Raw genomic sequence first — 19924 nt, 5'->3', positions numbered from 1 at the left:
CTCTCTTGTCTGCGCCTTTCAACAGTTTACGTGCAGCAGAGATGTTTTGTATGTGAAACCTATTTCCAAAATGACTGTCTGACTTCAATAGCATTTGCATCGGCAATGGAATTGGCTGAGTGGCAGAGTTTAAATGGACGTAAGTTATTGCGCAAATGCGCTCCGAACTGACATCAGCTCTGAACGAATGCACATGCAAGGCTTTCAAGCTCTCGTTTTCGGCACTGCAGTGCTACATTGCAACATCTCACGACGCAACACGGATCTTCGTGTCCTTCAGCTGTTCATCACAGAAGGAACTTTGACGTGGTCGTGAATGCGAGAAGAAAACACCCCTTCCAAGTGTTCCCTGTGCAGAGGGGTAAACGGCAGATCCTCGATGCACTGCTCACGTGTAAAGGGGGCACCCAGATTTGAACTGGGGACCTTCTTGATCTGCAGTCAAATGCTCTACCACTGAGCTACCCCCCATGTGCCCAACGCACTGCATGTTCACACTTTCCACATACTACAGTGACAATTGTCTAAAACACCTTCTTGTCTGCTGCGCCTTTCAACAGTTTACGTGCAGCAGAGATGTTTTGTATGTGAAACCTATTTCCAAAATGACTGTCTGACTTCAATAGCATTTGCATCGGCAATGGAAATGGCTGAGTGGCAGAGTTTAAATGGACGTAAGTTATTGCGCAAATGCCCTCCGAACTGACATCAGCTCTGAACGAATGCACATGCAAGGCTTTCAAGCTCTCGTTTCGGCAACTGCAGTGCTACATTGCAACATGCAACATCTCACGAGGCAACACGGATCTTCGTGTCCTTCAGCTGTTCATCACAGAAGGAACTTTGCCGTGGTCGTTGAATGCGGGAAGAAAACACCCCTTCCAAGGAGTTCCCTGTGCAGAGGGGTGAACGGCAGATCCTCGATGCACTGCTCACGTGTAAAGGGGGCACCCAGATTTGAACTGGGGACCTCTTGATCTGCAGTCAAATGCTCTACCACTGAGCTACACCCCCCAGGTGCCCAACGCACTGCATGTTCACACTTTCCACATACTACAGTGACAATTGTCTAAAACACCTCTCTTGTCTGCGCCTTTCAACAGTTTACGTGCAGCAGAGATGTTTTGTATGTGAAACCTATTTCCAAAATGACTGTCTGACTTCAATAGCATTTGCATCGGCAATGGAAATGGCTGAGTGGCAGAGTTTAATTGGACGTAAGTTATTGCGCAAATGCCCTCCGAACTGACATCAGCTCTGAACGAATGCACATGCAAGGCTTTCAAGCTCTCGTTTCGGCACTGCAGTGCTACATTGCAACATCTCACGAGGCAACACGGATCTTCGTGTCCTTCAGCTGTTCATCACAGAAGGAACTTTGCCGTGGTCGTTGAATGCGGGAAGAAAACACCCCTTCCAAGGAGTTCCCCGGTGCAGAGGGGTGAACGGCAGATCCTCGATGCACTGCTCACGTGTAAAGGGGGCACCCAGATTTGAACTGGGGACCTCTTGATCTGCAGTCAAATGCTCTACCACTGAGCTACACCCCCCCATGTGCCCAACGCACTGCATGTTCACACTTTCCACATACTACAGTGACAATTGTCTAAAACACCTCTCTTGTCTGCGCCTTTCAACAGTTTACGTGCAGCAGAGATGTTTTGTATGTGAAACCTATTTCCAAAATGACTGTCTGACTTCAATAGCATTTGCATCGGCAATGGAAATGGCTGAGTGGCAGAGTTTAAATGGACGTAAGTTATTGCGCAAATGCCCTCCGAACTGACATCAGCTCTGAACGAATGCACATGCAAGGCTTTCAAGCTCTCGTTTCGGCACTGCAGTGCTACATTGCAACATTGCAACATCTCACGAGGCAACACGGATCTTCGTGTCCTTCAGCTGTTCATCACAGAAGGAACTTTGCCGTGGTCGTTGAATGCGGGAAGAAAACACCCCTTCCAAGGTGTTCCCTGTGCAGAGGGGTGAACGGCAGATCCTCGATGCACTGCTCACGTGTAAAGGGGGCACCCAGATTTGAACTGGGGACCTCTTGATCTGCAGTCAAATGCTCTACCACTGAGCTACACCCCCCCGGCCCAACGCACTGCATGTTCACACTTTCCACATACTACAGTGACAATTGTCTAAAACACCTCTCTTGTCTGCGCCTTTCAACAGTTTACGTGCAGCAGAGATGTTTTGTATGTGAAACCTATTTCCAAAATGACTGTCTGACTTCAATAGCATTTGCATCGGCAATGGAAATGGCTGAGTGGCAGAGTTTAATTGGACGTAAGTTATTGCGCAAATGCCCTCCGAACTGACATCAGCTCTGAACGAATGCACATGCAAGGCTTTCAAGCTCTCGTTTCGGCACTGCTGCAGTGCTACATTGCAACATCTCACGAGGCAACACGGATCTTCGTGTCCTTCAGCTGTTCATCACAGAAGGAACTTTGCCGTGGTCGTTGAATGCGGGAAGAAAACACCCCTTCCAAGGAGTTCCCGGTGCAGAGGGGTGAAACGGCAGATCCTCGATGCACTGCTCACGTGTAAAGGGGGCACCCAGATTTGAACTGGGGACCTCTTGATCTGCAGTCAAATGCTCTACCACTGAGCTACACCCCCCCATGGCGCACAACGCACTGCATGTTCACACTTTCCACATACTACAGTGACAAATGTCTCTAAAACACCTCTCTTGTCTGCGCCTTTCAACAGTTTACGTGCAGCAGAGATGTTTTGTATGTGAAACCTATTTCCAAAATGACTGTCTGACTTCAATAGCATTTGCATCGGCAATGGAAATGGCTGAGTGGCAGAGTTTAATTGGACGTAAGTTATTGCGCAAATGCCCTCCGAACTGACATCAGCTCTGAACGAATGCACATGCAAGGCTTTCAAGCTCTCGTTTCGGCACTGCAGTCTACATTGCAACATCGCAACATCTCACGAGGCAACACGGATCTTCGTGTCCTTCAGCTGTTCATCACAGAAGGAACTTTGCCGTGGTCGTTGAATGCGGGAAGAAAACACCCCTTCCAAGAAGTTCCCGGTGCAGAGGGGTGAACGGCAGATCCTCGATGCACTGCTCACGTGTAAAGGGGGCACCCAGATTTGAACTGGGGACCTCTTGATCTGCAGTCAAATGCTCTACCACTGAGCTACACCCCCAGTGCCCAACGCACTGCATGTTCACACTTTCCACATACTACAGTGACAATTGTCTAAAACACCTCTCTTGTCTGCGCCTTTCAACAGTTTACGTGCAGCAGAGATGTTTTGTATGTGAAACCTATTTCCAAAATGACTGTCTGACTTCAATAGCATTTGCATCGGCAATGGAAATGGCTGAGTGGCAGAGTTTAATTGGACGTAAGTTATTGCGCAAATGCCCTCCGAACTGACATCAGCTCTGAACGAATGCACATGCAAGGCTTTCAAGCTCTCGTTTCGGCACTGCAGTGCTACATTGCAACATCTCACGAGGCAACACGGATCTTCGTGTCCTTCAGCTGTTCATCACAGAAGGAACTTTGCCGTGGTCGTTGAATGCGGGAAGAAAACACCCCTTCCAAGGTGTTCCCGGTGCAGAGGGGTAAACGGCAGATCCTCGATGCACTGCTCACGTGTAAAGGGGGCACCCAGATTTGAACTGGGACCTCTTGATCTGCAGTCAAATGCTCTACCACTGAGCTACACCCCCCAGGTGCCCAACGCACTGCATGTTCACACTTTCCACATACTACAGTGACAATTGTCTAAAACACCTCTCTTGTCTGCGCCTTTCAACAGTTTACGTGCAGCAGAGATGTTTTGTATGTGAAACCTATTTCCAAAATGACTGTCTGACTTCAATAGCATTTGCATCGGCAATGGAAATGGCTGAGTGGCAGAGTTTAATTGGACGTAAGTTATTGCGCAAATGCCCTCCGAACTGACATCAGCTCTGAACGAATGCACATGCAAGGCTTTCAAGCTCTCGTTTCGGCACTGCAGTGCTACATTGCAACATCTCACGAGGCAACACGGATCTTCGTGTCCTTCAGCTGTTCATCACAGAAGGAACTTTGCCGTGGTCGTTGAATGCGGGAAGAAAACACCCCTTCCAAGGTGTTCCCGGTGCAGAGGGGTGAACGGCAGATCCTCGATGCACTGCTCACGTGTAAAGGGGGCACCCAGATTTGAACTGGGGACCTCTTGATCTGCAGTCAAATGCTCTACCACTGAGCTACACCCCCCAGGTGCCCAACGCACTGCATGTTCACACTTTCCACATACTACAGTGACAATTGTCTAAAACACCTCTCTTGTCTGCGCCTTTCAACAGTTTACGTGCAGCAGAGATGTTTTGTATGTGAAACCTATTTCCAAAATGACTGTCTGACTTCAATAGCATTTGCATCGGCAATGGAAATGGCTGAGTGGCAGAGTTTAAATGGACGTAAGTTATTGCGCAAATGCCCTCCGAACTGACATCAGCTCTGAACGAATGCACATGCAAGGCTTTCAAGCTCTCGTTTCGGCACTGCAGTGCTACATTGCAACATCTCACGAGGCAACACGGATCTTCGTGTCCTTCAGCTGTTCATCACAGAAGGAACTTTGCCGTGGTCGTTGAATGCGGGAAGAAAACACCCCTTCCAAGGTGTTCCCGGTGCAGAGGGGTGAACGGCAGATCCTCGATGCACTGCTCACGTGTAAAGGGGGCACCCAGATTTGAACTGGGGACCTCTTGATCTGCAGTCAAATGCTCTACCACTGAGCTACACCCCCCAGGTGCCCAACGCACTGCATGTTCACACTTTCCACATACTACAGTGACAATTGTCTAAAACACCTCTCTTGTCTGCGCCTTTCAACAGTTTACGTGCAGCAGAGATGTTTTGTATGTGAAACCTATTTCCAAAATGACTGTCTGACTTCAATAGCATTTGCATCGGCAATGGAAATGGCTGAGTGGCAGAGTTAAATGGACGTAAGTTATTGCGCAAATGCCCTCCGAACTGACATCAGCTCTGAACGAATGCACATGCAAGGCTTTCAAGCTCTCGTTTCGGCACTGCAGTGCTACATTGCAACATCTCACGAGGCAACACGGATCTTCGTGTCCTTCAGCTGTTCATCACAGAAGGAACTTTGCCGTGGTCGTTGAATGCGGGAAGAAAACACCCCTTCCAAGGTGTTCCCGGTGCAGAGGGGTGAACGGCAGATCCTCGATGCACTGCTCACGTGTAAAGGGGGCACCCAGATTTGAACTGGGGACCTCTTGATCTGCAGTCAAATGCTCTACCACTGAGCTACACCCCCCATGTGCCCAACGCACTGCATGTTCACACTTTCCACATACTACAGTGACAATTGTCTAAAACACCTCTCTTGTCTGCGCTTTCAACAGTTTACGTGCAGCAGAGATGTTTTGTATGTGAAACCTATTTCCAAAATGACTGTCTGACTTCAATAGCATTTGCATCGGCAATGGAAATGGCTGAGTGGCAGAGTTTAAATGGACGTAAGTTATTGCGCAAATGCCCTCCGAACTGACATCAGCTCTGAACGAATGCACATGCAAGGCTTTTCAAGCTCTCGTTTCGGCACTGCAGTGCTACATTGCAACATCTCACGAGGCAACACGGATCTTCGTGTCCTTCAGCTGTTCATCACAGAAGGAACTTTGCCGTGGTCGTTGAATGCGGGAAGAAAACACCCCTTCCAAGGTGTTCCCGGTGCAGAGGGGTAAACGGCAGATCCTCGATGCACTGCTCACGTGTAAAGGGGGCACCCAGATTTGAACTGGGGACCTCTTGATCTGCAGTCAAATGCTCTACCACTGAGCTACACCCCCCCATGTGCCCAACGCACTGCATGTTCACACTTTCCACATACTACAGTGACAATTGTCTAAAACACCTCTCTTGTCTGCGCCTTTCAACAGTTTACGTGCAGCAGAGATGTTTTGTATGTGAAACCTATTTCCAAAATGACTGTCTGACTTCAATAGCATTTGCATCGGCAATGGAAATGGCTGAGTGGCAGAGTTTAAATGGATGTAAATTATTGCGCAAATGCCCTCCGAACTGACATCAGCTCTGAACGAATGCACATGCAAGGCTTTCAAGCTCTCGTTTCGGCACTGCAGTGCTACATTGCAACATCTCACGAGGCAACACGGATCTTCGTGTCCTTCAGCTGTTCATCACAGAAGGAACTTTGCCGTGGTCGTTGAATGCGGGAAGAAAACACCCCTTCCAAGGTGTTCCCGGTGCAGAGGGGTGAACGGCAGATCCTCGATGCACTGCTCACGTGTAAAGGGGGCACCCAGATTTGAACTGGGGACCTCTTGATCTGCAGTCAAATGCTCTACCACTGAGCTACACCCCCCATGTGCCCAACGCACTGCATGTTCACACTTTCCACATACTACAGTGACAATTGTCTAAAACACCTCTCTTGTCTGCGCCTTTCAACAGTTTACGTGCAGCAGAGATGTTTTGTATGTGAAACCTATTTCCAAAATGACTGTCTGACTTCAATAGCATTTGCATCGGCAATGGAAATGGCTGAGTGGCAGAGTTTAATTGGACGTAAGTTATTGCGCAAATGCCCTCCGAACTGACATCAGCTCTGAACGAATGCACATGCAAGGCTTTCAAGCTCTCGTTTCGGCACTGCAGTGCTACATTGCAACATCTCACGAGGCAACACGGATCTTCGTGTCCTTCAGCTGTTCATCACAGAAGGAACTTTGCCGTGGTCGTTGAATGCGGGAAGAAAACACCCCTTCCAAGGAGTTCCCGGTGCAGAGGGGTGAACGGCAGATCCTCGATGCACTGCTCACGTGTAAAGGGGGCACCCAGATTTGAACTGGGGACCTCTTGATCTGCAGTCAAATGCTCTACCACTGAGCTACACCCCCCCATGTGCCCAACGCACTGCATGTTCACACTTTCCACATACTACAGTGACAATTGTCTAAAACACCTCTCTTGTCTGCGCCTTTCAACAGTTTACGTGCAGCAGAGATGTTTTGTATGTGAAACCTATTTCCAAAATGACTGTCTGACTTCAATAGCATTTGCATCGGCAATGGAAATGGCTGAGTGGCAGAGTTTAATTGGACGTAAGTTATTGCGCAAATGCCCTCCGAACTGACATCAGCTCTGAACGAATGCACATGCAAGGCTTTCAAGCTCTCGTTTCGGCACTGCAGTGCTACATTGCAACATCTCACGAGGCAACACGGATCTTCGTGTCCTTCAGCTGTTCATCACAGAAGGAACTTTGCCGTGGTCGTTGAATGCGGGAAGAAAACACCCCTTCCAAGGAGTTCCCGGTGCAGAGGGGGGAACGGCAGATCCTCGATGCACTGCTCACGTGTAAAGGGGGCACCCAGATTTGAACTGGGGACCTCTTGATCTGCAGTCAAATGCTCTACCACTGAGCTACACCCCCCAGGCGCCCAACGCACTGCATGTTCACACTTTCCACATACTACAGTGACAATTGTCTAAAACACCTCTCTTGTCTGCGCCTTTCAACAGTTTACGTGCAGCAGAGATGTTTTGTATGTGAAACCTATTTCCAAAATGACTGTCTGACTTCAATAGCATTTGCATCGGCAATGGAAATGGCTGAGTGGCAGAGTTTAATTGGACGTAAGTTATTGCGCAAATGCCCTCCGAACTGACATCAGCTCTGAACGAATGCACATGCAAGGCTTTCAAGCTCTCGTTTCGGCACTGCAGTGCTACATTGCAACATCGCAACATCTCACGAGGCAACACGGATCTTCGTGTCCTTCAGCTGTTCATCACAGAAGGAACTTTGCCGTGGTCGTTGAATGCGGGAAGAAAACACCCCTTCCAAGGAGTTCCCGGTGCAGAGGGGTGAACGGCAGATCCTCGATGCACTGCTCACGTGTAAAGGGGGCACCCAGATTTGAACTGGGGACCTCTTGATCTGCAGTCAAATGCTCTACCACTGAGCTACACCCCCCCATGGGCCCAACGCACTGCATGTTCACACTTTCCACATACTACAGTGACAATTGTCTAAAACACCTCTCTTGTCTGCGCCTTTCAACAGTTTACGTGCAGCAGAGATGTTTTGTATGTGAAACCTATTTCCAAAATGACTGTCTGACTTCAATAGCATTTGCATCGGCAATGGAAATGGCTGAGTGGCAGAGTTTAAATGGACGTAAGTTATTGCGCAAATGCCCTCCGAACTGACATCAGCTCTGAACGAATGCACATGCAAGGCTTTCAAGCTCTCGTTTCGGCACTGCAGTGCTACATTGCAACATCTCACGAGGCAACACGGATCTTCGTGTCCTTCAGCTGTTCATCACAGAAGGAACTTTGCCGTGGTCGTTGAATGCGGGAAGAAAACACCCCTTCCAAGGTGTTCCCTGTGCAGAGGGGTAAACGGCAGATCCTCGATGCACTGCTCACGTGTAAAGGGGGCACCCAGATTTGAACTGGGGACCTCTTGATCTGCAGTCAAATGCTCTACCACTGAGCTACACCCCCCCATGTGCCCAACGCACTGCATGTTCACACTTTCCACATACTACAGTGACAATTGTCTAAAACACCTCTCTTGTCTGCGCCTTTCAACAGTTTACGTGCAGCAGAGATGTTTTGTATGTGAAACCTATTTCCAAAATGACTGTCTGACTTCAATAGCATTTGCATCGGCAATGGAAATGGCTGAGTGGCAGAGTTTAATTGGACGTAAGTTATTGCGCAAATGCCCTCCGAACTGACATCAGCTCTGAACGAATGCACATGCAAGGCTTTCAAGCTCTCGTTTCGGCACTGCAGTGCTACATTGCAACATCTCACGAGGCAACACGGATCTTCGTGTCCTTCAGCTGTTCATCACAGAAGGAACTTTGCCGTGGTCGTTGAATGCGGGAAGAAAACACCCCTTCCAAGGAGTTCCCGGTGCAGAGGGGTGAACGGCAGATCCTCGATGCACTGCTCACGTGTAAAGGGGGCACCCAGATTTGAACTGGGGACCTCTTGATCTGCAGTCAAATGCTCTACCACTGAGCTACACCCCCCAGGTGCCCAACGCACTGCATGTTCACACTTTCCACATACTACAGTGACAATTGTCTAAAACACCTCTCTTGTCTGCGCCTTTCAACAGTTTACGTGCAGCAGAGATGTTTTGTATGTGAAACCTATTTCCAAAATGACTGTCTGACTTCAATAGCATTTGCATCGGCAATGGAAATGGCTGAGTGGCAGAGTTTAATGGACGTAAGTTATTGCGCAAATGCCCTCCGAACTGACATCAGCTCTGAACGAATGCACATGCAAGGCTTTCAAGCTCTCGTTTCGGCACTGCAGTGCTACATTGCAACATCTCACGAGGCAACACGGATCTTCGTGTCCTTCAGCTGTTCATCACAGAAGGAACTTTGCCGTGGTCGTTGAATGCGGGAAGAAAACACCCCTTCCAAGGTGTTCCCGGTGCAGAGGGGTAAACGGCAGATCCTCGATGCACTGCTCACGTGTAAAGGGGGCACCCAGATTTGAACTGGGGACCTCTTGATCTGCAGTCAAATGCTCTACCACTGAGCTACACCCCCCATGTGCCCAACGCACTGCATGTTCACACTTTCCACATACTACAGTGACAATTGTCTAAAACACCTCTCTTGTCTGCGCCTTTCAACAGTTTACGTGCAGCAGAGATGTTTTGTATGTGAAACCTATTTCCAAAATGACTGTCTGACTTCAATAGCATTTGCATCGGCAATGGAAATGGCTGAGTGGCAGAGTTTTATTGGACGTAAGTTATTGCGCAAATGCCCTCCGAACTGACATCAGCTCTGAACGAATGCACATGCAAGGCTTTCAAGCTCTCGTTTCGGCACTGCAGTGCTACATTGCAACATCTCACGAGGCAACACGGATCTTCGTGTCCTTCAGCTGTTCATCACAGAAGGAACTTTGCCGTGGTCGTTGAATGCGGGAAGAAAACACCCCTTCCAAGGTGTTCCCGGTGCAGAGGGGTGAACGGCAGATCCTCGATGCACTGCTCACGTGTAAAGGGGGCACCCAGATTTGAACTGGGGACCTCTTGATCTGCAGTCAAATGCTCTACCACTGAGCTACACCCCCCAGGTGCCCAACGCACTGCATGTTCACACTTTCCACATACTACAGTGACAATTGTCTAAAACACCTCTCTTGTCTGCGCCTTTCAACAGTTTACGTGCAGCAGAGATGTTTTGTATGTGAAACCTATTTCCAAAATGACTGTCTGACTTCAATAGCATTTGCATCGGCAATGGAAATGGCTGAGTGGCAGAGTTTAAATGGACGTAAGTTATTGCGCAAATGCCCTCCGAACTGACATCAGCTCTGAACGAATGCACATGCAAGGCTTTCAAGCTCTCGTTTCGGCACTGCAGTGCTACATTGCAACATCTCACGAGGCAACACGGATCTTCGTGTCCTTCAGCTGTTCATCACAGAAGGAACTTTGCCGTGGTCGTTGAATGCGGGAAGAAAACACCCCTTCCAAGGTGTTCCCGGTGCAGAGGGGTGAACGGCAGATCCTCGATGCACTGCTCACGTGTAAAGGGGGCACCCAGATTTGAACTGGGGACCTCTTGATCTGCAGTCAAATGCTCTACCACTGAGCTACACCCCCCATGTGCCCAACGCACTGCATGTTCACACTTTCCACATACTACAGTGACAATTGTCTAAAACACCTCTCTTGTCTGCGCCTTTCAACAGTTTACGTGCAGCAGAGATGTTTTGTATGTGAAACCTATTTCCAAAATGACTGTCTGACTTCAATAGCATTTGCATCGGCAATGGAAATGGCTGAGTGGCAGAGTTTAAATGGACGTAAGTTATTGCGCAAATGCCCTCCGAACTGACATCAGCTCTGAACGAATGCACATGCAAGGCTTTCAAGCTCTCGTTTCGGCACTGCCGTGCTCCATTGCAACATCTCACGAGGCAACACGGATCTTCGTGTCCTTCAGCTGTTCATCACAGAAGGAACTTTGCCGTGGTCGTTGAATGCGGGAAGAAAACACCCCTTCCAAGGTGTTCCCGGTGCAGAGGGGTGAACGGCAGATCCTCGATGCACTGCTCACGTGTAAAGGGGGCACCCAGATTTGAACTGGGGACCTCTTGATCTGCAGTCAAATGCTCTACCACTGAGCTACACCCCCCAGGTGCCCAACGCACTGCATGTTCACACTTTCCACATACTACAGTGACAATTGTCTAAAACACCTCTCTTGTCTGCGCCTTTCAACAGTTTACGTGCAGCAGAGATGTTTTGTATGTGAAACCTATTTCCAAAATGACTGTCTGACTTCAATAGCATTTGCATCGGCAATGGAAATGGCTGAGTGGCAGAGTTTAATTGGACGTAAGTTATTGCGCAAATGCCCTCCGAACTGACATCAGCTCTGAACGAATGCACATGCAAGGCTTTCAAGCTCTCGTTTCGGCACTGCAGTGCTACATTGCAACATCTCACGAGGCAACACGGATCTTCGTGTCCTTCAGCTGTTCATCACAGAAGGAACTTTGCCGTGGTCGTTGAATGCGGGAAGAAAACACCCCTTCCAAGGTGTTCCCTGTGCAGAGGGGTAAACGGCAGATCCTCGATGCACTGCTCACGTGTAAAGGGGGCACCCAGATTTGAACTGGGGACCTCTTGATCTGCAGTCAAATGCTCTACCACTGAGCTACACCCCCCCATGTGCCCAACGCACTGCATGTTCACACTTTCCACATACTACAGTGACAATTGTCTAAAACACCTCTCTTGTCTGCGCCTTTCAACAGTTTACGTGCAGCAGAGATGTTTTGTATGTGAAACCTATTTCCAAAATGACTGTCTGACTTCAATAGCATTTGCATCGGCAATGGAAATGGCTGAGTGGCAGAGTTTAATTGGACGTAAGTTATTGCGCAAATGCCCTCCGAACTGACATCAGCTCTGAACGAATGCACATGCAAGGCTTTCAAGCTCTCGTTTCGGCACTGCAGTGCTACATTGCAACATCTCACGAGGCAACACGGATCTTCGTGTCCTTCAGCTGTTCATCACAGAAGGAACTTTGCCGTGGTCGTTGAATGCGGGAAGAAAACACCCCTTCCAAGGTGTTCCCGGTGCAGAGGGGTGAACGGCAGATCCTCGATGCACTGCTCACGTGTAAAGGGGGCACCCAGATTTGAACTGGGGACCTCTTGATCTGCAGTCAAATGCTCTACCACTGAGCTACACCCCCCATGTGCCCAACGCACTGCATGTTCACACTTTCCACATACTACAGTGACAATTGTCTAAAACACCTCTCTTGTCTGCGCGTTCCAACAGTTTACGTGCAGCAGAGATGTTTTGTATGTGAAACCTATTTCCAAAATGACTGTCTGACTTCAATAGCATTTGCATCGGCAATGGAAATGGCTGAGTGGCAGAGTTTAATTGGACGTAAGTTATTGCGCAAATGCGCTCCGAACTGACATCAGCTCTGAACGAATGCACATGCAAGGCTTTCAAGCTCTCGTTTCGGCACTGCAGTGCTACATTGCAACATCTCACGAGGCAACACGGATCTTCGTGTCCTTCAGCTGTTCATCACAGAAGGAACTTTGCCGTGGTCGTTGAATGCGGGAAGAAAACACCCCTTCCAAGGAGTTCCCGGTGCAGAGGGGTGAACGGCAGATCCTCGATGCACTGCTCACGTGTAAAGGGGGCACCCAGATTTGAACTGGGGACCTCTTGATCTGCAGTCAAATGCTCTACCACTGAGCTACACCCCCCAGGCGGAAAACACGTTGCATGCTCACACTTTCCACATACTACAGTGACAATTGTCTAAAACACCTCTCTTGTCTGCGCCTTTCAACAGTTTACGTGCAGCAGAGATGTTTTGTATGTGAAACCTATTTCCAAAATGACTGTCTGACTTCAATAGCATTTGCATCGGCAATGGAAATGGCTGAGTGGCAGAGTTTAATTGGACCTAAGTTATTGCGCAAATGCCCTCCGAACTGACATCAGCTCTGAACGAATGCACATGCAAGGCTTTCAAGCTCTCGTTTCGGCACTGCAGTGCTACATTGCAACATCGCAACATCTCACGAGGCAACACGGATCTTCGTGTCCTTCAGCTGTTCATCACAGAAGGAACTTTGCCGTGGTCGTTGAATGCGGGAAGAAAACACCCCTTCCAAGGAGTTCCCGGTGCAGAGGGGTGAACGGCAGATCCTCGATGCACTGCTCACGTGTAAAGGGGCACCCAGATTTGAACTGGGGACCTCTTGATCTGCAGTCAAATGCTCTACCACTGAGCTACACCCCCCCATGGGCCCAACGCACTGCATGTTCACACTTTCCACATACTACAGTGACAATTGTCTAAAACACCTCTCTTGTCGGCGCCTTTCAACAGTTTACGTGCAGCAGAGATGTTTTGTATGTGAAACCTATTTCCAAAATGACTGTCTGACTTCAATAGCATTTGCATCGGCAATGGAAATGGCTGAGTGGCAGAGTTTAAATGGACGTAAGTTATTGCGCAAATGCCCTCCGAACTGACATCAGCTCTGAACGAATGCACGTGCAAGGCTTTCAAGCTCTCGTTTCGGCACTGCAGTGCTACATTGCAACATCTCACGAGGCAACACGGATCTTCGTGTCCTTCAGCTGTTCATCACAGAAGGAACTTTGCCGTGGTCGTTGAATGCGGGAAGAAAACACCCCTTCCAAGGAGTTCCCTGTGCAGAGGGGTGAACGGCAGATCCTCGGTGCACTGCTCACGTGTAAAGGGGCACCCAGATTTGAACTGGGACCTCTTGATCTGCAGTCAAATGCTCTACCACTGAGCTACACCCCCCCATGGGCCCAACGCACTGCATGTTCACACTTTGCACATACTACAGTGACAATTGTCTAAAACACCTCTCTTGTCTGCGCCTTTCAACAGTTTACGTGCAGCAGAGATGTTTTGTATGTGAAACCTATTTCCAAAATGACTGTCTGACTTCAATAGCATTTGCATCGGCAATGGAAATGGCTGAGTGGCAGAGTTTAAATGGACGTAAGTTATTGCGCAAATGCCCGCCGAACTGACATCAGCTCTGAACGAATGCACATGCAAGGCTTTCAAGCTCTCGTTTCGGCACTGCCGTGCTACATTGCAACATCTCACGAGGCAACACGGATCTTCGTGTCCTTCAGCTGTTCATCACAGAAGGAACTTTGCCGTGGTCGTTGAATGCGGGAAGAAAACACCCCTTCCCAGGTGTTCCCGTGCAGAGGGGTAAACGGCAGATCCTCGATGCACTGCTCACGTGCAAAGGGGGCACCCAGATTTGAACTGGGGACCTCTTGATCTGCAGTCAAATGCTCTACCACTGAGCTACACCCCCCATGTGCCCAACGCACTGCATGTTCACACTTTCCACATACTACAGTGACAATTGTCTAAAACACCTCTCTTGTCTGCGCTTTCAACAGTTTACGTGCAGCAGAGATGTTTTGTATGTGAAACCTATTTCCAAAATGACTGTCTGACTTCAATAGCATTTGCATCGGCAATGGAAATGGCTGAGTGGCAGAGTTTAATTGGACGTAAGTTATTGCGCAAATGCCCTCCGAACTGACATCAGCTCTGAACGAATGCACATGCAAGGCTTTCAAGCTCTCGTTTCGGCACTGCAGTGCTACATTGCAACATCTCACGAGGCAACACGGATCTTCGTGTCCTTCAGCTGTTCATCACAGAAGGAACTTTGCCGTGGTCGTTGAATGCGGGAAGAAAACACCCCTTCCAAGGAGTTCCCGGTGCAGAGGGGTAAACGGCAGATCCTCGATGCACTGCTCACGTGTAAAGGGGGCACCCAGATTTGAACTGGGGACCTCTTGATCTGCAGTCAAATGCTCTACCACTGAGCTACACCCCCCAGGTGCCCAACGCACTGCATGTTTACACTTTCCACATACTACAGTGACAATTGTCTAAAACACCTCTCTTGTCTGCGCCTTTCAACAGTTTACGTGCAGCAGAGATGTTTTGTATGTGAAACCTATTTCCAAAATGACTGTCTGACTTCAATAGCATTTGCATCGGCAATGGAAATGGCTGAGTGGCAGAGTTTAATTGGACCTAAGTTATTGCGCAAATGCCCTCCGAACTGACATCAGCTCTGAACGAATGCACATGCAAGGCTTTCAAGCTCTCGTTTCGGCACTGCAGTGCTACATTGCAACATCGCAACATCTCACGAGGCAACACGGATCTTCGTGTCCTTCAGCTGTTCATCACAGAAGGAACTTTGCCGTGGTCGTTGAATGCGGGAAGAAAACACCCCTTCCAAGGAGTTCCCGGTGCAGAGGGGTGAACGGCAGATCCTCGATGCACTGCTCACGTGTAAAGGTGACACCCAGATTTAAACTGGGGACCTCTTGATTTGCAGTCAAATGCTCTACCACTGAGCTACACCCCCCATGGGCCCAACGCACTGCATGTTCACACTTTGCACATACTACAGTGACAATTGTCTAAAACACCTCTCTTGTCTGCGCCTTTCAACAGTTTACGTGCAGCAGAGATGTTTTGTATGTGAAACCTATTTCCAAAATGACTGTCTGACTTCAATAGCATTTGCATCGGCAATGGAAATGGCTGAGTGGCAGAGTTTAAATGGATGTAAGTTATTGCGCAAATGCCCTCCGAACTGACATCAGCTCTGAACGAATGCACGTGCAAGGCTTTCAAGCTCTCGTTTCGGCACTGCAGTGCTACATTGCAACATCTCACGACGCAACACGGATCTTCGTGTCCTTCAGCTGTTCATCACAGAAGGAACTTTGCCGTGGTCGTTGAATGCGGGAAGAAAACACCCCTTCCAAGGTGTTCCCTGTGCAGAGGGGAAAACGGCAGATCCTCGATGCACTGCTCACGTGTAAAGGGGGCACCCAGATTTGAACTGAGGACCTCTTGATCTGCAGTCAAATGCTCTACCACTGAGCTACACCCCCCATGTGCCCAACGCACTGCATGTTCACACTTTCCACATACTACAGTGACAATTGTCGAAAACACCTCTCTTGTCTGCGCGTTCCAACAGTTTACGTGCAGCAGAGATGTTTTGTATGTGAAACCTATTTCCAAAATGACTGTCTGACTTCAATAGCATTTGCATCGGCAATGGAAATGGCTGAGTGGCAGAGTTTAAATGGACGTAAGTTATTGCGCAAATGCGCTCCGAACTGACATCAGCTCTGAACGAATGCACATGCAAGGCTTTCAAGCTCTCGTTTCGGCACTGCAGTGCTACATTGCAACATCTCACGAGGCAACACGGATCTTCGTGTCCTTCAGCTGTTCATCACAGAAGGAACTTTGCCGTGGTCGTTGAATGCGGGAAGAAAACACCCCTTCCAAGGTGTTCCCTGTGCAGAGGGGTAAACGGCAGATCCTCGATTCACTGCTCACGTGTAAAGGGGGCACCCAGATTTGAACTGGGGACCTCTTGATCTGCAGTCAAATGCTCTACCACAGAGCTACACCCCCCAGTTGGGGAACGCACTGCATGTTCACACTTTCCACATACTACAGTGACAATTGTCTAAAACACCTCTCTTGTCTGCGCCTTTCAACAGTTTACGTGCAGCAGAGATGTTTTGTATGTGAAACCTATTTCCAAAATGACTGTCTGACTTGAATAGCATTTGCATCGGCAATGGAAATGGCTGAGTGGCAGAGTTTAATTGGACGTAAGTTATTGCGCAAATGCCCTCCGAACTGACATCAGCTCTGAACGAATGCACATGCAAGGCTTTCAAGCTCTGGTTTCGGCACTGCCGTGCTACATTGCAACATCTCACGAGGCAACACGGATCTTCGTGTCCTTCAGCTGTTCATCACAGAAGGAACTTTGCCGTGGTCGTTGAATGCGGGAAGAAAACACCCCTTCCAAGGTGTTCCCGGTGCAGAGGGGTAAACGGCAGATCCTCGATGCACTGCTCACGTGTAAAGGTGGCACCCAGATTTGAACTGAGGACCTCTTGATCTGCAGTCAAATGCTCTACCACTTGGCTACACCCCACCATGTGCCCAACGCACTGCATGTTCACACTTTCCACATACTACAGTGACAATTGTCTAAAACACCTCTCTTGTCTGCGCCTTTCAACAGTTTACGTGCAGCAGAGATGTTTTGTATGTGAAACCTATTTCCAAAATGACTGTCTGACTTCAATAGCATTTGCATCGGCAATGGAAATGGCTGAGTGGCAGAGTTTAAATGGACGTAAGTTATTGCGCAAATGCCCTACGAACTGACATCAGCTCTGAACGAATGCACATGCAAGGCTTTCAAGCTCTCGTTTCGGCACTGCAGTGCTACATTGCAACATCTCACGAGGCAACACGGATCTTCGTGTCCTTCAGCTGTTCATCACAGAAGGAACTTTGCCGTGGTCGTTGAATGCGGGAAGAAAACACCCCTTCCAAGGAGTTCCCGGTGCAGAGGGGCGAACGGCAGATCCTCGATGCACTGCTCACGTGTAAAGGGGGCACCCAGATTTGAACTGGGGACCTCTTGATCTGCAGTCAAATGCTCTACCACTGAGCTACACCCCCCATGTGCCCAACGCACTGCATGTTCACACTTTCCACATACTACAGTGACAATTGTCTAAAACACCTCTCTTGTCTGCGCCTTTCAACAGTTTACGTGCAGCAGAGATGTTTTGTATGTGAAACCTATTTCCAAAATGACTGTCTGACTTCAATAGCATTTGCATCGGCAATGGAAATGGCTGAGTGGCAGAGTTTAATTGGACGTAAGTTATTGCGCAAATGCCCTACGAACTGACATCAGCTCTGAACGAATGCACATGCAAGGCTTTCAAGCTCTCGTTTCGGCACTGCAGTGCTACATTGCAACATCTCACGAGGCAACACGGATCTTCGTGTCCTTCAGCTGTTCATCACAGAAGGAACTTTGCCGTGGTCGTTGAATGCGGGAAGAAAACACCCCTTCCAAGGAGTTCCCGGTGCAGAGGGGCGAACGGCAGATCCTCGATGCACTGCTCACGTGTAAAGGGGGCACCCAGATTTGAACTGGGGACCTCTTGATCTGCAGTCAAACGCTGTACCACTGAGCTACACCCCCCAGGCGCGCAACGCACTGCATGTTTACACTTTCCACATACTACAGTGACAATTGTCTAAAACACCTCTCTTGTCTGCGCCTTTCAACAGTTTACGTGCAGCAGAGATGTTTTGTATGTGAAACCTATTTCCAAAATGACTGTCTGACTTCAATAGCATTTGCATCGGCAATGGAAATGGCTGAGTGGCAGAGTTTAATTGGACCTAAGTTATTGCGCAAATGCCCTCCGAACTGACATCAGCTCTGAACGAATGCACATGCAAGGCTTTCAAGCTCTCGTTTCGGCACTGCAGTGCTACATTGCAACATCGCAACATCTCACGAGGCAACACGGATCTTCGTGTCCTTCAGCTGTTCATCACAGAAGGAACTTTGCCGTGGTCGTTGAATGCGGGAAGAAAACACCCCTTCCAAGGAGTTCCCGGTGCAGAGGGGTGAACGGCAGATCCTCGATGCACTGCTCACGTGTAAAGGTGACACCCAGATTTAAACTGGGGACCTCTTGATTTGCAGTCAAATGCTCTACCACTGAGCTACACCCCCCCCATGGGCCCAACGCACTGCATGTTCACACTTTGCACATACTACAGTGACAATTGTCTTAAACACCTCTCTTGTCTGCGCCTTTCAACAGTTTACGTGCAGCAGAGATGTTTTGTATGTGAAACCTATTTCCAAAATGACTGTCTGACTTCAATAGCATTTGCATCGGCAATGGAAATGGCTGAGTGGCAGAGTTTAAATGGATGTAAGTTATTGCGCAAATGCCCTCCGAACTGACATCAGCTCTAAACGAATGCACGTGCAAGGCTTTCAAGCTCTCGTTTCGGCACTGCAGTGCTACATTGCAACATCTCATGACGCAACACGGATCTTCGTGTCCTTCAGCTGTTCATCACAGAAGGAACTTTGCCGTGGTCGTTGAATGCGGGAAGAAAACACCCCTTCCACGGTGTTCCCTGTGCAGAGGGGTAAACGGCAGATCCTCGATGCACTGCTCACGTGTAAAGGGGGCACCCAGATTTGAACTGAGAACCTCTTGATCTGCAGTCAAATGCTCTACCACTTGGCTACACCCCCCCCATGTGCCCAAGGCACGGCATGTTCACACTTTCCACATACTACAGTGACAATTGTCGAAAACACCTCTCTTGTCTGCGCGTTCCAACAGTTTACGTGCAGCAGAGATGTTTTGTATGTGAAACCTATTTCCAAAATGACTGTCTGACTTCAATAGCATTTGCATCGGCAATGGAAATGGCTGAGTGGCAGAGTTTAAATGGACGTAAGTTATTGCGCAAATGCGCTCCGAACTGACATCAGCTCTGAACGAATGCACATTCAAGGCTTTCAAGCTCTCGTTTCGGCACTGCAGTGCTACATTGCAACATCTCACGACGCAACACGGATCTTCGTGTCCTTCAGCTGTTCATCACAGAAGGAACTTTGCCGTGGTCGTTGAATGCGGGAAGAAAACACCCCTTCCAAGGTGTTCCCTGTGCAGAGGGGTAAACGGCAGATCCTCGATTCACTGCTCACGTGTAAAGGGGGCACCCAGATTTGAACTGGGGACCTCTTGATCTGCAGTCAAATGCTCTACCACTGAGCTACACCCCCCATGTGCCCAACGCACTGCATGTTCACACTTTCCACATACTACAGTGACAAATGTCTAAAACACCTCTCTTGTCTGCGCCTTTCAACAGTTTACGTGCAGCAGAGATGTTTTGTATGTGAAACCTATT

The 19924-nt window shown here is 48.9% G+C and overlaps 26 non-coding genes across 26 annotated transcripts; all 26 read right to left on the bottom strand.

Annotated features, from left to right (window-relative positions):
* Positions 1–942: 942 nt before the first annotated feature.
* On the bottom strand, positions 943–1014 carry trnac-gca (transfer RNA cysteine (anticodon GCA)). The gene has a single exon. It is a non-coding gene; the product is annotated as a tRNA-Cys (tRNA).
* Positions 1015–1478: 464 nt separating this feature from the next.
* trnac-gca (transfer RNA cysteine (anticodon GCA)) lies at positions 1479–1550 on the bottom strand. The gene has a single exon. It is a non-coding gene; the product is annotated as a tRNA-Cys (tRNA).
* A 472-nt stretch (positions 1551–2022) lies between these two features.
* Positions 2023–2094, bottom strand: trnac-gca (transfer RNA cysteine (anticodon GCA)). Its single transcript has one exon. It is a non-coding gene; the product is annotated as a tRNA-Cys (tRNA).
* Positions 2095–2559: 465 nt separating this feature from the next.
* trnac-gca (transfer RNA cysteine (anticodon GCA)) lies at positions 2560–2631 on the bottom strand. Its single transcript has one exon. It is a non-coding gene; the product is annotated as a tRNA-Cys (tRNA).
* A 474-nt stretch (positions 2632–3105) lies between these two features.
* trnac-gca (transfer RNA cysteine (anticodon GCA)) lies at positions 3106–3177 on the bottom strand. The gene has a single exon. It is a non-coding gene; the product is annotated as a tRNA-Cys (tRNA).
* Positions 3178–4172: 995 nt separating this feature from the next.
* trnac-gca (transfer RNA cysteine (anticodon GCA)) lies at positions 4173–4244 on the bottom strand. The gene has a single exon. It is a non-coding gene; the product is annotated as a tRNA-Cys (tRNA).
* A 463-nt stretch (positions 4245–4707) lies between these two features.
* Positions 4708–4779, bottom strand: trnac-gca (transfer RNA cysteine (anticodon GCA)). The gene has a single exon. It is a non-coding gene; the product is annotated as a tRNA-Cys (tRNA).
* A 462-nt stretch (positions 4780–5241) lies between these two features.
* trnac-gca (transfer RNA cysteine (anticodon GCA)) lies at positions 5242–5313 on the bottom strand. The gene has a single exon. It is a non-coding gene; the product is annotated as a tRNA-Cys (tRNA).
* A 463-nt stretch (positions 5314–5776) lies between these two features.
* trnac-gca (transfer RNA cysteine (anticodon GCA)) lies at positions 5777–5848 on the bottom strand. Its single transcript has one exon. It is a non-coding gene; the product is annotated as a tRNA-Cys (tRNA).
* A 464-nt stretch (positions 5849–6312) lies between these two features.
* Positions 6313–6384, bottom strand: trnac-gca (transfer RNA cysteine (anticodon GCA)). Its single transcript has one exon. It is a non-coding gene; the product is annotated as a tRNA-Cys (tRNA).
* Positions 6385–6847: 463 nt separating this feature from the next.
* Positions 6848–6919, bottom strand: trnac-gca (transfer RNA cysteine (anticodon GCA)). Its single transcript has one exon. It is a non-coding gene; the product is annotated as a tRNA-Cys (tRNA).
* Positions 6920–7383: 464 nt separating this feature from the next.
* trnac-gca (transfer RNA cysteine (anticodon GCA)) lies at positions 7384–7455 on the bottom strand. Its single transcript has one exon. It is a non-coding gene; the product is annotated as a tRNA-Cys (tRNA).
* A 471-nt stretch (positions 7456–7926) lies between these two features.
* trnac-gca (transfer RNA cysteine (anticodon GCA)) lies at positions 7927–7998 on the bottom strand. The gene has a single exon. It is a non-coding gene; the product is annotated as a tRNA-Cys (tRNA).
* Positions 7999–8462: 464 nt separating this feature from the next.
* On the bottom strand, positions 8463–8534 carry trnac-gca (transfer RNA cysteine (anticodon GCA)). The gene has a single exon. It is a non-coding gene; the product is annotated as a tRNA-Cys (tRNA).
* Positions 8535–8998: 464 nt separating this feature from the next.
* trnac-gca (transfer RNA cysteine (anticodon GCA)) lies at positions 8999–9070 on the bottom strand. Its single transcript has one exon. It is a non-coding gene; the product is annotated as a tRNA-Cys (tRNA).
* A 462-nt stretch (positions 9071–9532) lies between these two features.
* trnac-gca (transfer RNA cysteine (anticodon GCA)) lies at positions 9533–9604 on the bottom strand. The gene has a single exon. It is a non-coding gene; the product is annotated as a tRNA-Cys (tRNA).
* A 463-nt stretch (positions 9605–10067) lies between these two features.
* On the bottom strand, positions 10068–10139 carry trnac-gca (transfer RNA cysteine (anticodon GCA)). The gene has a single exon. It is a non-coding gene; the product is annotated as a tRNA-Cys (tRNA).
* A 463-nt stretch (positions 10140–10602) lies between these two features.
* trnac-gca (transfer RNA cysteine (anticodon GCA)) lies at positions 10603–10674 on the bottom strand. The gene has a single exon. It is a non-coding gene; the product is annotated as a tRNA-Cys (tRNA).
* A 463-nt stretch (positions 10675–11137) lies between these two features.
* Positions 11138–11209, bottom strand: trnac-gca (transfer RNA cysteine (anticodon GCA)). The gene has a single exon. It is a non-coding gene; the product is annotated as a tRNA-Cys (tRNA).
* Positions 11210–11672: 463 nt separating this feature from the next.
* On the bottom strand, positions 11673–11744 carry trnac-gca (transfer RNA cysteine (anticodon GCA)). The gene has a single exon. It is a non-coding gene; the product is annotated as a tRNA-Cys (tRNA).
* Positions 11745–12208: 464 nt separating this feature from the next.
* Positions 12209–12280, bottom strand: trnac-gca (transfer RNA cysteine (anticodon GCA)). Its single transcript has one exon. It is a non-coding gene; the product is annotated as a tRNA-Cys (tRNA).
* Positions 12281–12743: 463 nt separating this feature from the next.
* Positions 12744–12815, bottom strand: trnac-gca (transfer RNA cysteine (anticodon GCA)). Its single transcript has one exon. It is a non-coding gene; the product is annotated as a tRNA-Cys (tRNA).
* A 1539-nt stretch (positions 12816–14354) lies between these two features.
* On the bottom strand, positions 14355–14426 carry trnac-gca (transfer RNA cysteine (anticodon GCA)). Its single transcript has one exon. It is a non-coding gene; the product is annotated as a tRNA-Cys (tRNA).
* Positions 14427–14888: 462 nt separating this feature from the next.
* On the bottom strand, positions 14889–14960 carry trnac-gca (transfer RNA cysteine (anticodon GCA)). The gene has a single exon. It is a non-coding gene; the product is annotated as a tRNA-Cys (tRNA).
* Positions 14961–17572: 2612 nt separating this feature from the next.
* On the bottom strand, positions 17573–17644 carry trnac-gca (transfer RNA cysteine (anticodon GCA)). The gene has a single exon. It is a non-coding gene; the product is annotated as a tRNA-Cys (tRNA).
* Positions 17645–19724: 2080 nt separating this feature from the next.
* On the bottom strand, positions 19725–19796 carry trnac-gca (transfer RNA cysteine (anticodon GCA)). Its single transcript has one exon. It is a non-coding gene; the product is annotated as a tRNA-Cys (tRNA).
* Between the last annotated feature and the right edge of the window lie 128 nt (positions 19797–19924).

The sequence above is a fragment of the Hemiscyllium ocellatum genome, unplaced genomic scaffold (assembly GCF_020745735.1).
Source record: "Hemiscyllium ocellatum isolate sHemOce1 unplaced genomic scaffold, sHemOce1.pat.X.cur. scaffold_2417_pat_ctg1, whole genome shotgun sequence".
In the NCBI taxonomy this organism is placed as follows: domain Eukaryota; kingdom Metazoa; phylum Chordata; class Chondrichthyes; order Orectolobiformes; family Hemiscylliidae; genus Hemiscyllium; species Hemiscyllium ocellatum.
This window is presented reverse-complemented; position numbering and strand designations above follow the sequence as displayed.